General features: G+C 44.3%; 1 non-coding gene and 1 pseudogene across 1 annotated transcript; both read right to left on the bottom strand.

Moving 5' to 3' along the window:
* Positions 1 to 9,471: 9,471 nt before the first annotated feature.
* Positions 9,472 to 10,632, bottom strand: LOC114205340 (prostaglandin reductase 1 pseudogene; annotated as a pseudogene).
* Positions 10,633 to 18,178: 7,546 nt separating this feature from the next.
* Positions 18,179 to 18,251, bottom strand: TRNAK-CUU (transfer RNA lysine (anticodon CUU)). The gene has a single exon. It is a non-coding gene; the product is annotated as a tRNA-Lys (tRNA).
* Positions 18,252 to 18,660: the final 409 nt, after the last annotated feature.

The raw sequence follows: 18,660 nt of genomic DNA, 5'->3' as shown, positions 1-18,660 counted from the left end.
GTGGGGCCTTTAAAAGGTGATTAGGTCATGAGGGTGACTCCTCATGAATGGGATTAGTGCCCTTAGAAAAAAGACTCCAGAACAATCCCTCATTCCTTCCTCTGTGTGAAGACACAGAAAAGACAGCTGTCTGTGAACCAGGAAGCAGGTCCTTACCAGATACCCTGATCTTGGACTTCCCAGCCTGCAAAACTGTAATACATTTCTGTTGTTTATAATCTACCCTGTCTATGGTATCCAGCCCACATGGACTACTATATTCTGTGACAATAGCAGCCCAGATGGACTAAGACACTATATAACCCATTACTAACGTTGGAGCATATGCTGGTTCTCATACACTGATGAAGTATTTCTGAGGGTTCATTTCTATCTTCTGGGTAATAAAAGCTACCGTCCATTTAGTGCCTACTACATTTCAGGTTCTTGGCATCCTCCTTAAAGGCCCTTTGGGTAGAGAATATCATCCCGTCATTTTACAGAGAAAGAAAGAGCAGCTGAAGCAGTTCAGTCACACACATGTCCAAGACCCTGGTGTATCTGGCTTTGCTTACATTCTCTCTGCTAGTTCAGTGCTGACCCAGCAGAGCCTCCCGGGCAAAACATGCATTTTGCAGTAAATAGTCAGACCAGAAAAAGTAGTTAGTTGTGTTGACCCTTGAAAATCATGTGTTTTTATGAATCCCTGAACCCAGTGCAGTATTTTCAACAACTCTTGCTCGGTAACAGTAGGACCTCAAAGAGCTGTTTTGTTTCATCATTTTTGGAGGATATTTCTAGATGGTCTCCGGGAGAAAAATTTACAAAGATATTCTCTCAGGGAGGTGTTACAATTACAGATGGAGTTAAAGGGGGCTGAAGGATGACTTAGAGCAGAAGTTTGGCAAACCACGGGCTATGGGCCAAATCTGGTCTCTGTAATGACCTACAAATTAAAAATGGTTTTTACATTTTTAAATGGTTGGAAAAAATCAAAAGAAGAATGACATTTGTGACCTGTGAAAATTAGACAAAATTTAAAATTTCAGGGTCCATAAATTAAGTTTTGTTAGAAAACAACCACTCCCATACGTTGTGTAATTTTTGTGCCTGCTTTTGAGCTACAACAGCAGACTTGGGAAGTTATGACAGAAATTGCATAGCCTGCAAGCAAAAGTGAAAATACCTATTATTACCGGAAGAAGTTTGCCAACTCCTGGCTTAGGGGGGCTTTCTGCATGAACGTTGAGAATAATTTCTCAGGAACGCCAAAGTAAGTAGTTCTGACTTTAGCGCAACATGAGCTAAATGCGGCAGGTTTCAGAATTACTTGGGGGAAATTTCTCTTATTGAAGGAGTCTTGGTAAGGAGGCAACCCCTACCAGAGGCTTTAAATCCTCATCTGAGCGCCACTTTGGGAAGGTTCTCTGCTGGGTTTCCCGCCGTTGGCACCTCTATCACTCTGTGCCCGTTTTGGTGTATGTCCTGTGGAAGCTCCACCACTTGCATTTACCATTAATTACAATAATTAAAATTAAATGGTGCCTCCTGTGTGGGAATTTTCCAGTCCCCGCAAAGCGGCTTCCAAATAATTCTTTTTTCAAGAGCACCCTCTGCTGGTAAGTTCTCAGAAGGCACCACGTCATCGTGTTTCCATCTGCAGGTGGGTTTTGCTGCCAGGAAGAAGCCGAAGGAAGATTTTGAGCTAGAGACATGAAGCATCATCTCAGTGCCGTGGCCAGGTTTTTCACAGCACACGGACATTACATCTAAAGATAGAGAATTTCTTTGTCGAACTTGGTGAGAGAACCAAACTCCCTTTGAATGCAAACTAACAATCTCCTCTTTAGGTAGGAGAAGCCTAGAGAAGACAAAGCCCATTTGACTGCTGGCTTCCCAAACAACCTGTTAATAAGGCAAAGCTGAGTTTATTGCAAACCACCCTACGGAAGTCTGATCGCGTCTTGATAGGGAAAGGGGAAGGTCTGATTAAGACTTTGAGGTCTGGTTTAAGGTAGGTTTTGGGTTTGCTTGTTTGTTTTAAGATTTTTTTTTATGTTTAAGTAATCTCTACACCGAACGTGGGGCTTGAACTTACAACCTCCAAGATCAAGAGACGCATTCTCTACTGACTGAGCCACCCGCACACCCCTAAGGTAGATCTTTTGAGGTGGGGAGAAGGAGGTTTGGTTAGGATTGGGGAAGGACTGGGGAAGGAAGGATTGGGTGAGGATTTGGTTAGGATTTCGGTAAGGATTGGGTAAGGATTGGGTAAGGATTATAACAGTCTATGACTGGGGGAAACAACAAGGTAAGGCAAATCTAGGATGTAAACTATCTGCTGATGACTTGACAAGACTTTCCAGAATTTCTATAATGAAACAAAGTTTTGCAACTTTGCTTTTCCAAGGTAAGAGTCTCATTATGCTAACGGAGGTGACAGAAGAGTGAGGATGAATTCCTAAAGACAGTATGCTGCAGGGTTTGGGGATAGAGGGTTTGGGTTCTTAGCTTCTTAAGAGGGTGAATGTTGTCTAAGGAGCCTAGTGTGGATGGGATGGCAGCACACCCAGGGCCCTGGTGACTTGAGGCAAAATGTGGGACCTTCCAGATTTGTTAGGAGTTGGAACGTGTTTACAACTCTTCATGTTTAGAGTGGCTATGAGGTAGCCCATGAAGGAAACCAGAATATGTCACCCCAAATTATACCTCTTTGACATAAAAGTTATTTTGAGGTTTCCTGGGTGACTCAGTCAGTTAACCATCCAACTCTTGATTTTGGCTCAGGGTTGAGAGATGGGGGCCTGCGTTGGCTCCTCACTCACCAGGAGTCTGCTTAAGATTCTCTCTGTCCCTCTGCCCCTCCACCACATGCACATGGTCTCTCTCTCTTTCGAAAATAAATCAATAAACTTTGGGCGCCTGGGTGGCTCAGTCAGTTAAGCGCCTGCCTTTGGCTCAGGTCATGATCCCAGGGTCCTGGGATAGAGCCCGCATCCGGCTTCCTGCTCAGCAGGAAGCCTGCTTCTCCCTCTCCCCCTCCCCCTGCTCCTGTGTGTGCGCGCTCGCTCTCTCTCTCTCTCTCTCTCTCTCACTCTCTCAAATAAATAAATAAAATCTTAAGAATAAATAAATAAAAATAAAATAAAGTAAATCAATAAACCTTAAAAAAAAATTGAGCTGAAGGCAGTTAAGGAGCAACAAACCCTGAGGGGAAAACTACCCCTTTTCTGTCCGCGGGAAATAAATTCTTCTTTTACTGGAGTCGGATTCCAATCAGCCCATAGATGGGATCAGAGCAATCTGCAAACAAATCTTATTAAACTAACCCTTATCTTCCAAGGACTACCTAGCCCTAGTTGGATTACTCCTGGCCCAAATCCCTTTGTCTTGTCAATTCTTCACAAATTCACTGTTTCTTTGTCTAAATGGTATGAAAGCTTCCTGTTCTGGTCACCTTTCTCTCTTATGAAGACTCTCAAGTACATGTAAACATTTAAAAAATGTGTATGCTTTTCTCTTGTTCATCTGTCCTCGTCAGCTTAATTTTCAGACTCAGTCAGGAAACCTAACAGGGTAGAGGAGAATGTCCTCCCCAACGCCTGGAAAGGGGTTGATCTCCGTAGGCTGCTGCAATACTTGTTAGTTGTCTGCATTGGTCCCCAGGGGGGCCAAGGCAAATGACAGACCACCATATCCCCTTCTAGTAGGGAGGAGCTCTGCAGGGGCCCTCATTTAGGAGCTACTGCAGATGCACAGTGGATAGGGCCCAGGCTTGGCTGGATGTGGGGAGAAGTCACGGAAATCTCCAGAGTTGACACTAGAGCTGGGATTCATGGGCTGGTGGGAAATCACCAAACTGGGAAAGGAGGGCCCCCGGGGAGGCATCCCAGGCCTGGAGGCAGGAAGGCTCCTGTGTTCTGGGAATGGCAAATGGTTCTGTGTGGTTGGACTCCAGCATGCTTTGGGAACAAAACAGGAAAGAAGTTTGGGATCAGGTGCTCAAGGGCTTGGTTTGCGAGAGTGTTGAACTTTATCCAGGAGGTGGCAGTGGAAAAAGTTTTCATAGGGAAGTGCCAAATGATTTGATTTGTTATTTAAAATCTACTTCAGCTGCCAAGTAGGGGGCAGGTGCAGAAAGGACTGACCAGCTTGGAAACTGTTGTCTCAATGGACATGGCTTTCAGGGTACAAGGAGGAAAGATTCAGGATGAAGGGGCAGAATCCCCACACCTTGCTGACCCACGGAATGTGTATGAGGAAGAGGCAAGGTTTTCTGGCTTGGACGATGCAACAGACTTTGGCTCAATTAACTGAGATGGGAAAGGCAAGAAAATAAGTGGGTTATTGTGGAAGGTGAAGGGTGAGGATTTGTCATCCCCAAATAGGCCCTGTTGGCATAAAGATTGTTTTGAGTTGATTATTTTAAGAAACAGCAGACAGAGGAGAAGCTCTGAAAACAGAGTAGAAGTTACCCTTTTGTAAAGGAAAGTTACATTTATGAAAGAAATCTGCATTTGTGAGGGTTTTTCCCTTCTACACCTGGAAGACAGGGGTGAGCGAATCCTAAAAAAGTCTTACCAGTGGGGAAGCCTCCAACTTAAATCTGCGTAATGAAACTCTGATGGACCAAACTTTCCCTGGTTATCCCCATACACTGACTGGCCTTCCCCATACCCTTTTTGTTTCTAGCTAAAGATGGTATTTCAGCCTGAATTCTAAACCACCTCTTGGAGAGTTTCTCATTTTTCCCCTGGGTGTGTCCCATGTATACATGAGATATACAAGCTAATAAACTTGTTTGTTTTTCTTTTGTGAATCTGTCTTTTGTAGTAGGGGCCCCAACCAAGAATTTAGAAAGGTAGAGGGAAAATTTTTTTCCCCTCCCCTCAAAGGTGATATGTTCTAGCTTTGGACCTGTTGGCTGGGTGTTTCAGAGGATGGGGATAACAATGCAACAGTAGAGCTTCTCTGAGAGGTGGGGGTGGAACAGAGGAGATGGTTAGGCTTCCCTGGCAGGTAGGAAGCTGAAGCATGAAATAGCTGAAATCAGCATAGTTGAGAGCATAGGGGGAGAAGAGATGAAGAAGCTGCCTGCAGGAAACAGTGATATTGAGACAGAGAAACTGAAGGGACCCCAGAAGGGAAAAAGCTGTTTTTTTCCCTTTGCTTCTTTTCTGGCTTCTATTCTTGCCAGGACCTGCGCCCCCACCTCACTCTACACACGCCTTGTAATGCAAAAAGTATATGTCCTCCTTGTAAGGGACAAGGAGTTAATGATTTCTCTAGAATAGATAACATCTAAGGAAGGACCAGCTGAGAAGGACCAGAGGAAGGAAGTTATCCTGCATATTCCGGACCTTTGGTGCTAGAGACATCTTAACATCAAGACCCCTGGCTTCAGGGAATAAGTGACTTATGATGTCCACTTGGATCTTATCCTCATTCTGACAAGTTTCTGGATGTCTGAGAGGACAAGTGCACCAGACAATCATCAGTAAAAACCCCAGAGCCCAAGCAAAGATGAGACTCCCTCTTTTCCTTTCTGAGTGTCCCAGATGCTCTGTCTGTATCTCTCTCTGTATATACCTTCAGTAAACTCTGCTTTCACCTCCTGTTGGCTCACATTTGATTTCTATCCTGCTCGAAGCCAAGGACCCTCTTGACTGGTTCTGTGGGACCCCAGTCTGGGTCCTTGGACTTGTACTGCCAGCATCAATATATATACTGCAGTATCAATGGCTGAGCAAAGCAAGATGGCTTACAAGCTCCTGTGATTCTCCCTTCAGGGATAGTGGTTCTGCTCAGAGGACCAGAGATGCCTCTTAGGGCACCTACACAACATCTGAGGTCCTCATGCCCCCCTGCCCCATGGAGAGGGCCTTGACAATGTAGAAGACCATGCTGAGAAAAAGGAAGGAAAAAGATTACCCCACCTCACAGGACAGAATGAGGAGGACAGAGAAGGTAACTAGTTTTTATGGAACAGAGGATTTGACCTGTTTCTTCCTCTGAATTTAATCAACTCAGTGCCTGAAAGATTGGGAAACAATAAGGTGGGAAGGAAATTGTTCCAATGAAGGCTGTGCTAGCTGCAGGAAAAGCAGGTGCATCTGTGCCGTTGCTCATGTCTCAGTGGCTGAACCGGAATGATGAATGGTCCTGAAGGGAGGCAGGGCTGAGCCAAAGCTGGGGGAAGGGTCTGAATTAGAGACTCCTGGGTAGAGGAAGTCAGCTCATGGGAGTGCACCAAGTTCTCTGACAGCATTGTTAATCTTGAGCGCATCACCTGGGCGGGGGGGGGGGTGGGGTGGGGGAGGTGGGGGGGGTGGGGGGGGTGGTGGTGCTTGTTAAAACACAGATTGCTGGCCCCACCCTCAGTCTGAGAGTCAATAACTCGGGTGGGGCTGGAGAATGGCATTCTTAACAGGTTCCAAGGTGATGCTAATGCTGTTGATCCAGGGAATCCCCCTTTGAGAACGACCCGTGTCTGAGATTTCCCAAAGGGTAATGAGCGTGCCATCACCCAAGATCATTGTAGAAACCACGCAGATGACTATTACACATTGTAACTGTTATAGTTTTTTATGTGTATTCAGAAGTGCCCCTTGCATATCAAATTCATGAATTTAAGAATATTTTTGCTTAGAACAAGGCTAAAGTGGGCATAAATAAAAAGTGATGAATTTAAATAAAAATGTTAAGCCAAAAATTAGTTTAGGTAAAAATGTGAATATAGGACAAATCAGAAAGTGGTATGCAAATGACTAATATTTACGAAATATGAAATGAAAAGGAAAGCAACTTGACATTTGTACCTAACATGTAGCTAGGGGCTAGGGTGGCTGTTTGAAGCTAACAACTAGAAAGGCATGAAGTCAGTCAGAAGGGACACAGCCTGAAGTAGTCCACTCTGCTGCAGAGGTCGATCCAGCTAAATGCCATCGCAGGTAGAGTAGTTAACTGGGGATGAGGAAGTTGAAGTTAAGCAAAGTTGTTTTCCAAGATCACAGTCAAATTAGGGGCAAAGCTATGGCTGAAACCTACAGCACTGCAGAGATAAGAGCAGCAAAATGTACCCAGGGCACTCACCTGCAAAGCTGGCCATAATCCTGCTAACCCTGCCCCCCTCCTCCACCACCCGGGAAATAGAGGGGCTTCTCCCATTGTACCTACCCTATGCCCTCCTTCCCTTCCTGTAGATGGCCCAGGCTCTCCACAGGGGTCATTGGTCTACACTTACATATGTATATATGAGCCCTGCCTGTAGATATTTTTAGATTGCACTTGTTCAACAAATATTTTGTGAGCCCTGCTCTGTACCTAGACACTGTCCTAGATGATGGGCATACCAAAGCAGTAAGACACAAATGCTACCATCAAGGAGTTCACAGTCTAGTGATGGGGACAGATAAGAAATAATTACATGGGGGCGCCTGGGTGGTTCAGATGGTTAAGCATCTGCCTTTGGCTCAGGTCATGATCCCAGGGTCCTGGGATCGAGTCCTGCATCGCTTCTCTCTCTGCCTCTGCCTCTCTCTCTCTCTGACTCTCATGAATAAATAAATAAAACATTATAAAAAAAGAAATAATTACATGGAGTGGCGATATACTGAAGAGAGTTGCCATGTGGAAAGGACACCTAACTGGAGGGAAGGTGATCTAAGGCCACCTAAAGGTGGTGACCTGATCTGAGTCAGGAAGACAGCCAAAGGGAGGGACAATAGGAGGCTATTCTAGGCTGAGAGAGGAGCAAGTGCAAAGGAGCAGAGAAGAGAGGAAACCACTGTTGATTCAGTGTGGTTCAAGCACTGAGCATGAGAAGAAAATAATACAGTGTGTGCTATGTTGCAAGAACTTTATATACACATAAATACATTCCTTGTATATTCATGTATACACATATATGTACATATGAATTAACATACACACAAGCCTGTACACATGTATATATATATAAAACATGCATACTATGTGTATGTCACTGCATACAAATTTGTGTGTACTGTATATACATACATATATGTACATGTATGCATGTAGAATATATGTGCAATATACATTGGTGCATATATTAATTAAATTTTAAACTTCACAAGCCTACCAGGCAAGTGCCATTATTATTCCCATTTAACAGATCCAGAAACTGAGGCATAGAAAGTTTAATAATTTCCCCAGACCTGAGGGTATATGTTTGAGAATAAGCAAACATATGGCAATTAAAACCATGGAAATGAATAAGAATGTTGGGGGATGTTTGACTATACCGGGGGAAATGGCTGCAAATGGTTCCCAAGACAGGCTAAGAGGCAAATATTCAAAATTTGGGGGGCAGAAAGAAGGGAACATCAGCCACAAATAACCTGAACCCCCATATCTTGGCTGAATTCCAAACAGTCTCACAGACTTTTAAGTTCCACGTCAAGCTACATATGCTGTGTGTGTGTGTGTGAGAGAGAGAGAGAGAGAGAGAGAGAGAGAGAGAGAGGGAGAGAAGTCGTGATTTGGTATATTATTAAACAATATATACCACAATTTTTACAAGGCTTTGAGTTCCTTAATTTTCAAAATCAACCTAAAACCTCAAAAACTGGAAATGGTCTAGCCTCTCTCAACTTCAGGGAGGCCCTGAATGGGAAGTCAGGATTTTACATGTGTCCTCAATATTCCTCCCCAGCTGGCTTGTTCCTTCCCTGTTGCAGCCCCGAGAGGTGTTCTTTTCCAAGAACAATCTCTTTGAAGCTGGATGATCTCCCTCTAGCGCCCACCTGAGTAACACTCTTTTGGATCTCTTGATTCTCTTGAGTTCCTCTCCCCATTCCCTTTTTTAAGCCAGAAAAAGAATTAGGAATTCCCATTCTTGGGTGAACACGTACCAAGGTCAAAGAACATGCGAATTCTAATTCTGAGGCTTTTACAGGTACTTCTTCAAGATGTCTGAACATTCATTATAATTCAGGTAAGGTATTCAGACTGCCAAATTTCACTTGGCAACAATAAATAGAGCTGTGGTTTTCTTTTGTTCATCAGATTTTTCTGTGATACTCTATAATAGCCCAAGGTTTTTTGTTTTTATTTTTGCTTCTAAAATTCAGATATGCCATAAAATATCGTGTAATTTAAGGTGTGCAACTGAACCAAATGAGAGTTTGTCTCCCCGATGTGCAGCAAGCCAATAAAAACGGACACTGAGCTTTTGCGGAGAAGAAAGAGAGCTTGTCTATTGGTGTGGCATCATCCAGGGGAACAGGGAGCTGATGCTCAGAAGTCCTGAACTCCCTGATGGCTTGCAAATGGAGGGGTTTTAAGGGCAAAATTTGGGCAGGGGTCTTTTGAGAAAGTGGGTGCTGTTGGTTGGATGCCCATGGTATCATGCTAGCAGGTTCTCTGGTACTGCTTTGTCGGGTCCCTCGAGGTCTTTTCCCTTTCGAGAGACTTGGAATCTGACAAGATTTCTTTATTCTTTTTTTTTTTTTTTTTACATACCACTTACATGTGTTTTATTAGGGAGATCAAACTCATCACAATGACTATTTCTTAGATGATGAAGGTAGTATACATTTTTACTAAATGGTTAAAAAGAAATAATTATCCAAATGATTTCTAGATTCCGTGTGTCATTTTTTTCATACTTTCACTATTGTTTTTCCCAAATTATCTCCTTTCAGCATTCCCATGAATGTAGCTGGCATGTTTTCAAATCCTTTGATGATGTATTCATGGTACTGGATTTTACCCTCTATGACCCATTTCAGCAAGTCTTTCAGAGCCTTCTGGCGGACCTCTCCTTGCCAGCGGGTGACAATGAACCCTTCCATGTGGAGCTGCTGATAGATAATATTCTCCGGGGGTGGGCCTGGGGGAGGAGGGCAAGTACTGTTATATGTAGAGATGGCCCCCCATATAGCAATTCTTCCAAATTTCTTCATCTGGGGGATAACAATGTTTGAAAACTCTCCACCTACATTATCGAAGTAACAATCATAACCATCAGGAGAGGCTTTTTTCAAAGTTTCTTCCAAAGACTCTACTGTTTTGTAGTTAAAGGCAACATCATATCCAAGCTTTTTGAGGTAGGCAAACTTTTCGTCAGACCCTGCTGCTCCAACAACTTTGCAGCCCTTGAGCTTAGCTATCTGCCCCACCACAGAGCCCACTGCTCCTGCTGCTGCATTAACCATCACTGTTTCTCCACCCTTCACACCACAGATGTCAAGTAGGCCAAAGTAGGCTGTTAGCCCTGTCATGCCCACTGTTCCCAGAGCCAAAGACACCGGTAACGTGTCTGGCCATTCTGCGAGTAGCTTTTCCAGATCTTTCCCATCAGAAATAGAGTGCGTCGTCCAGCCTGAAAAAGCCACTACCACAGTTCCTGCTGGGAAGGCTGAGTTTTTACTTTCCACAACTCTGGCCACTTGCTGCCCCATCATCATATCACCCTCCTTCAATCTTTTGGCCGCCACTCTCATATAAGGATCCACGGTAAGGAACAAAGCTTCCAGCAGGACCTCTCCATTTTTTAAGGATGGGAGTTCAACTGTCTTTAACTCAAAGTTACTATGAGTAGGGCTGCCTTCAAAGTGCTTCTTCAGGGTCCAGCTCTTAGCATGAGCCATCCTGAAGTTTCCCAGCCCGCAGGTTCCACTACCTAGACAGAATGTGGTTGCGGTTGTCTCTTTATTCTTTATATTAGAGAATTCATTAGGTACAGTTGGTGATTATATCTCTAAGGTCGTGCTGGTTAACTACTCGTAAGCTAGTGGGGTTGCAATTCCTACAGGTTCCTTGGTCGGTTGGGCTGAGCCTGGGAGTGATAGGACATCTAGTGTTAATGGACGCTGGCTTCAGGTGTAGGACATGTTGGTTTGGTGCATTTATATAATGCAATAGGATTAGCTAACACCTCTATCAAATCACATAATTATCATTTCTTTTTTGTGGTGAGGACAATTAAGATCTAGTCTCTTAGCAACTTTGAAGTTTATGATACAGTATTATTGACTGTATTCACCATTCTGTGCATTAGATCTCCAGAACTAATTTATCTGCTGGCTGTACCCTTAACAACATCTCCCCAATTTCCCCACCCCCAGCCCCAAGTAACCACCATTCTAATTTCCATATATATATGAGTTGGGTTTTTTTAGGTTTCACATGTGAGTGATGTCATACAGTATTTGTTTTTCTCTGTCTGACTTACCTCACTTTTAGGGCTAAATTGGTGAGAATTCATGGTAATTAAACTAAGAGCCCAAAGCACTGAGTTTTGTTCCCACTTTGCCAGTAATACTCTGTGACCAATCCAATGGCTTCCTCGCTTTTTCTTTTTTTTTTTCATTGAAGTACTTCAACCCAGCAACAGTGTGTTGAAAGCTTACTATATACAAGGCTCTGGGTTAGTACCGTGGGAAAGTGCTTGAGCTGAGGAAGTTTAACATCAGGTAGGGGTGTGATGACAGAGCGCACAATTATCCTTATACAATGCCAAGGGGGTGAGAGTCAGTCTGTGCCCAATGGGGGCTCCCAGAGCAGGTAAGATGCCTCCTACCAGAGGCTACATTTGAAAGGGCCTTGAAGGATCAGAAGGTCTTTGGAAGTTGAGCACGATGTGGGGGAGGGAAGGAAGGGAAGGTGGACAGCAAGCACAGCATCCTGGTAGAGGGGAGAACATAAGCAAAGCCACGAAAGCAGAAAAGTCTGGGAATTGTTTAGGGCCATGCTTACAATTGTTATTGATCCACAGTGAGGGCAGTACAGAAACTCAGAGTAAGCGTTTAAAAAGCTTATATAGCAATTTTATAGAGTAATTTTGTTTCTGTTCACACTAAGAATAATAATAAATTGAGCTCGTATTTGTGTGTATCTTTTTAATTTCATTTTTATTATTTTTTTTTTACAAAAGGATTGATTTGTGATAGATTGGAAACTTAAAAATTGGTCCTCCACCACAGAGAGTTGGAGAAACATGGGGTTTAGGGAATGTTGAGTCCTTAGGGCCATACAGTGTTACCTGTGAAGCAGACTTGGAAAAGAAAGCTTGAAGTGGCTGATTGAGGCATGTTGTGGGCAATGATTTTTTTTTAAGGTGATATAAGCCTATTTGTGGGCTCCGAGAACATCAAGAGACAGAAAAGGATGGGAGGAGAATCTGAAATATGTGAAATCTTCTGATTTATGGGATGGCTCTAATTTTTAATTTTTTCATTTAATTTTTTCAGTACCTATCAGACAAGACACATCTGAGGGCCGCATGTGGGCCACCAGGTGCAATCTTCAATATGAGCAGGTAGGGCTGAGTTACTCTGTTTCACAGGCTGTGTCAGGGGATCAATGCTGTGGTGCCGGGGGTTCCAGTGGCCATGGAAATGGTGTTCCTGTCCCTTTGATGGGGCAGGAACCCTGAGGTGTTTCTGAACAACAGAGGGCAGCACGACACAGAGAAGCCGGTGACCTGGTGGTGGGCAAGAGGCAGGCAAAGCGTTGACTTGTGCACCAACAAAGACTGGCCACAAATGAGAACGTCCCAGTGGAGGTCAAGGAGGACACTGAACCAATCTGCCACTTGACACCCACTCCTTGGCTTTAGAGAAGTTGCCCCCAAATTTAAGCTCAACCCCTAGAGAAAGAGACCCTGTGTGTGACTTGGCTTCTACCTCGTGTAGAAAGGAGGTTCAAAGCAGAAAACAGGTTCACAGTTGTGGACTGCTTTTATTTCCCTTTCTCCTGCAATGCTTGGAGTGGACAGGCTGGGACCTACTTTATTTCCCAGGGGCGCTATCAAAGACACCCACATAAAAAAAATTCCAAATATTTGCTGACTCTGAGGCAAGCGTGTGAAAATGACAGCAGCTGCCAGAAAGCTGGGCTCATTGGGAAAATAACTCAAGCCCTCATTAACAACCTCAATTATTTATTCCTATGCAGTCATTAGCGGGACCGATGAAGTCCGGTCTCAGGTTCCAGCAGTGCCATCCGGGAGACTGCCTGATTTCAGCTGGAGAGGAAAGGATGGGAGACACGGCCTGTCCCCTGCACTTGCTAACACCCGTGCCCAGCATGGAATATTAGGTACCGAATGCTAACTTCCCAGGAGGCTGCTTGCTGTTCTCATTTGCCAAAACTAAAAGCAGGAATGACCCAGAGAACATGAAAAACAGAGACTGTATTCAAGTGTTAGAGGAAAAAATTTGCTCTCCGTATCGGATGTCGTAGTGCACTGGCAATATTTTCCAGGAGCTTCGTAAAAGAAAAAGCATACAGGGAAATTACCGTGCTTTTCCTGAGCTGAGGGGAAGAATGGGGACCACCATCTCACTGGAAAATAGGAAAATCTGTTTGAATTAAGAGGCACAGTGGGAGAGCTGGGAAATGTGTGTCCTGACTGATCACAGCTGTATTTCTCCCTTTCTTTCTAATGTTCCTTTCTCTCGGCATTAGAATTTATTTTTCTACATTTGAAAAATTACCCAAATGGCGATCCAGCTCCTCCAGCAATGCTGAGTAATAAATGGGAGAAGTAGGGAAGCAAACAGTTCGTGGGAATGACTCTCACTCACCCAGAGTGATGGCTGAAAGAGAGTAAAGGGTAATTTGCGATAGCTACCTCTTGATAGTTTATGATGTACTCGATAGATACTGTGCATAGCTTGGATGTTCACCCACCCACTGCAGTGGCCTAACTGGCTTCTGACTCTCATTCTTTCCCAGCTACATTCTGTTCTGCATGCAGTAGCCAGAGGGATCTTAAAACCCAAGTCATAGCCCGTTACCCCTGTTTAAACCCTTCATGGACTTTCTGTTACACTGAAAATAAAACCCAGACTTCTGGCCGTGGCCTCGGAGGTCCTGCTGGCCTGAGTCAAAGATAAACAAAGCTGGACGCTAATTCGAGTGGTAAGGACAGATTTTAATCAGTAATAACTATTGCAATAGGAAAAAGGAGTCCATCCTGAACTGAACTCAACCTGGATTTGTAGAGCTGAATGGGCCAACAAGGGAGTAGGGAGAAGGGGCAAATGGGGCCTTAGTACAGTCGGGGAAGTGACAAATTACAGATTACAAAGAGATAGTCAGTATAAATGTGGTTCGGCCAGCTATGTCTGCGAGCCGGCAACTACCCACATTTGGGCTGTGTCCTCCCATGGAACTGAGGGGCAGGGGCCCTGTGCTCAGGTGATTGTTCAGGAACAAACAGTAAAGGTTTTTGACAGCCTTGAGTTTTCTCAGGCAGGTACTTTAAGGTGGGGGCCGGGGGGCTGGAGTCATCTTAGGGACGTGGCTGTGAGCTGTTAGAAGCTGGTCTTTATATACCAGGGTTGAGGGCTAGTCGAGAGAAGAGGGCTCAGAGGACCCAAGGGTCTTTGGCACTTGCCCTTCCCCTGTCCCCCCTCCTCCCTGAACACCCCCTCCCGCTTCCTGCCACTTGGTGTGCCTTCACTTCCACAGTGTCACACCCTTCCTACCAAATGGCCTTTGTGCTTACACTGGTTTGTGTTACTTCCCCTCACTTTTACATCTAGTAACAGCTCATATCTTATGACTTAGCCTGAATGACATCTCCTCCAACAGGCCCCTCTGACCACGCTTATCTAAAGTAGTCCCGTCATGTTCATCTCTATCCCCTCTGTCTGTTGCTGTTGTTTGCAGTCTCCTTGGGCTGTAAACACCATGAAAATGAGCATCAGGTCTGTCTTCATCATTATAATCTCAAGGGTCTAGCATGGTACATAATAGGTGCTCAATAAATAACTGCTGAAAGAATGAATGAGTGTCCTTGACCCTCAGCCAGGTCTGACTTCCTCCTAAACTGCCCTAATTTAACAAAATCCGACCCAACCTGGCTCAGGCACCAAAAGGAGCTCATTGGCTTATGCATTTGAATGTCATTTGAGCACAGAATAATTCTGTGACGCTTTGAAGCAAAAGGGAGAGAATCTTGTGTTCCTGCATCAAAACAGAATTTTCCCTAAAATGTCCTCCTATGTGAGAGCCAGTGTGAGATCTGGGCCTATCTGGAGGAGTTCACCATCCCCTGCCTTCTTTGCAGCTTGCAGGCTGAACTCCAGGGCTGTGGTTTGCGGGGAGGTGCCTGGGAAGTCTGGTCCCAAAGTGAAGCCTGAATTTGGAGCCTACCCAACAGGACAGTGCCTTTTACAAGATGATCGTGGTCCTTTGAGAAACCTGACTTTCCAGCACGACCAGGATCCCTGCAGTAGTAGTCTGGGGCCAACTCCCAGCATCCTGGAGAAAGACCAGTTCTCAGAAATTTGGGAAGAAAGGGAAATGGCCAAGCCTTTGTGGCTGCCTCAGAGTGAGCCAACCCGCCTGAGCGCTCACTGGGGTGATGAGGAGAGGGATGAGGAGTATCAGTGGGAGTCTATAAAGCAGATCATCTAAGTTGGACTGTGTGTTAGTTACTATATGAGATCGTAATCTCTCCCTTATTACCTGCTTTCAAGCCCTCAAAGGTGGCTTTTTAATAACTTTCAGGAGAAGCCTCCACAGAATTCTGTCCCCCAAATGTTAATCTCCATTGTCCTGCCCTGCCTCTCCAAACCCTCTCCTCTCTGCCTTTTGGGACACGATGTATTCCTTGTACCATTTATCCTTCCAACCACTTTCTCATGACAACTTTTCCATGACTCTCTCCTACCCACTTGAATGGGAACACTGGGTTTTCCTGAGATGCAGTTATCACCCCTCTCTTCTTTCCATGGCTTTGCATGGCTCTTTTCTTTCCGGGGAGCTCATCCGAGTGGTTTCAACTACAACTTGACATGGATGGTTCCCCCGCGGACATTTCTAGTCTGGATGACTCACTCTGGCTCAGTGCTGAGTCTCAGGAGTGAGTATGGGTGTACTAGAGAAGACATGATTTTCCCTCTACCCTCCGAGTTCTTGGCTGAGACCCCGGTAACAAAAAGATTAACAGGAGAAAACAGTTCATAGGAATACCTTGTTTTATTGTGCTTCACTTTATTGCACGTCACAGATACTGTGGTTTTGTTGTTGTCGTTGTTTTTTTACAAATTGAAGGTTTGTGGCAACCCAACGTCAAGCAAGTCTATCAGCACCATTTTTCCAACTGCATTTGTTCACTTCACATATCTGTGTCACAGTTTGGTAATTCTCACAATATTTCAAACTTTTTAAATTATATTCATTACGGTGATCTGTGGTCCGTGATCCCTGATGTTGCTAACTGTTTCGGGGCACCACAAGTCGTGCCCACAGAAGACAGCAAACTTAATTGACAATGTTGCTTGTGTTCTGACTGCCCCACCGACCTGCTGTGTTCCTGTCTCTCTCCCCCGTCCTCAGGCCTCCCTATTCCCTGAGAAACAACAATATTGAAATGAGGCCAATAATCACCCCATGATGGCCTCTAAGTGTTCAAGTGAAAGGAAGAGTTGCACGTCTCTCTCTTTAAATCAAAAGGTAGAAATGGTTAAGCTTCACGAAGAAGACATGTTGAAAGCAGAGATGGGCTGAAAGCTAGGCCTCCTGCACCAGTTAGCCAGGTTGCAAATGCAAAGGAATAGCTCTTGAAGGAAATTAAAAGTGCCTCTCCAGTGAACACATGAATGATAAGAAAGCAAAACAGCTTTGTTGCTGATATGGAGACACTTTCAGTGGTCTGGATAGAAGATCAAACCAGCCACAGCATTTCCCTAAGCCAAAGCCTAATCCAGAGCCAGGCCCTCACTCTCTTCAATTCTGGGGAGGCTGAGAGTGGTGAGGAAGCTGCAGAAGAAATGTTTGAAGCTAGCAGAGGGTGGCTGTAATCTACTCCTGGTGGAGAAGTTGTGAAGAAGTTGAAATGATAACACAGGATTTAGAATATGTCATAGACTTAGTTGAAAAAGCAGCAGCAGGGATTGAGAGGACTGACTCCAATTTTGAAAGAAGTTCTAATGTGGATAAAATGCTACCAAACAGCAAGCATGCTACAGAGAAGTCATTCGTGAAAGAGGAGTCAATGTGGCAAACTTCATCACTTATTTTAAGAAGTTGCCACAGCCACCCCAGTCTTCAGCAACCACTGCCTGATCAGTCAGCAGCCATCAGTGCCGAGGCAAGACCTTCCACCAGCAAAAAAAAAGCGACTTGATGGTCACATTCAGTTGGTGGTTAGCATTTTTTAGCAATAAAGTATTTTTTAATTAAGACTATACATTTTTCGGGATGCCTGGGTGGCTCAGTTTGTTAAGCGTCTGCCTTCAGCTCAGGTCATGATCCGGGGGTCCTAGGATAGAGCCCCGCATTGGGCTCCCTGCTCAGCAGGGAGTCTGCTTCTCCCTCTTCTCCTCCCCCCTGCTCATGCACGCGCTTTCTCTCTCAAATAAATAAAATCTTAAAAAAAGATTATACATAATGCTATATAGCATACTCAATAGACTACAGCATAAACATAACTTTTGCATGCACTGGGAAATAAAAAAATTCATTTGCCTCACTTTATTGTGATATTTGCTTTATTGCAGTGGTCTGGAATCAAGCCTTCAATATCTTCGAGGTATGCCTGTATTAATACATGCAGTGCACAACATGCAGCAGAAACCTAAACCAAAAGTAACTCGAAATGAAGGCTTAGAATTCCAGCCCATGTAGCATCTTCAACAAGGAACAATTCATTTGTAAAGAAATGACAGGACAAAGCAGTTTTAGTCTCCAGGGGCAGCAAACCGTGGGAAGGTAAATATATGAGCGGAAACAAATGGAGTTAAGTTTGTTTGCAGATTCCTCTGTTGCGTCTCTGGGCCGGTAAGAGTCTGTCTCTAGTAAAAGGAGAATTTATGCCCTGTCTTTAGGTATAAAAGGGGGAGATTTTGATAGGTTTGCTGCTTCTAATTGCTTTCAGCTCAAAATAATTTTTATGTTATAACAGCATATTTAGAAGTTTCCTACATAGGCAACACCTACCATCACCTCAAATTCAACTTGAACTTGATTCCTGAGCCTGCCCAGCTGGTTCACTTCCACCAGTGTTCCTGTTTCTATGCCTGTACCCACTGTTCTTCAAACCTCTGATGTGCGACACTTCCAAGGTCACCTTTAAGCCATCTATCTCCTTCTCATCCCTCACTGAGTCCCACCAACTCTGTGGATCATCTCTTCTACCTCTTCCTGGAATCTGTCCTCATGTTCGGACTACTTCAGTTTTGTTTTGTTTTAAGATTTTATTATTAAGTAATCTCTATACCCAACGTGGGGCTCGAACTCACAACCCTGAGATCAAGAGTCACATGCTCTACCAACTGAGCCAGTCAGGTGCCCCAGGACTATTTCAGTTGTAAGTGACAAAACCCGACCCAAACCGGCTCAAGCACCAAAAGAACTTTATTGGCACCATATCTGAAAGGCTGGGTCTAGGCCCTCATAAGGCATTTTCAGAAATTGCCTTTCTCCACCTCTTGGGTCTGTTTTCTCTTTGTTGTTTTCATTATCGGGCAAGCTTTTCCCCTGCTGTATCAAATATGGAAGGTGAATGCTTCATGATCCTTGTATGCCCGAGGAAATTCCTATTTATTCCTATTCTGTTTCTACATTTCAAATTGAGCTCTACTGCCTTGCTTTTTGCTTTTCATGCTAAATCATGAAATTCCAGTGCTGGACTTAAATTAAAAAGAAAAAGAAAAAGCAAGTCTTCATAAATAACAAAAAGAGTCTCAGAAAGAGATG

The sequence above is a fragment of the Eumetopias jubatus genome, unplaced genomic scaffold, assembly GCF_037043125.1.
Source record: "Eumetopias jubatus isolate StellerSeaLion01/CBP00866 unplaced genomic scaffold, mEumJub1_p1.0 scaffold_7, whole genome shotgun sequence".
Lineage (NCBI taxonomy): Eukaryota > Metazoa > Chordata > Mammalia > Carnivora > Otariidae > Eumetopias > Eumetopias jubatus.
Note: the sequence above shows the minus strand (reverse complement) of the source record. Positions and strands in the feature narration are given on the sequence as shown.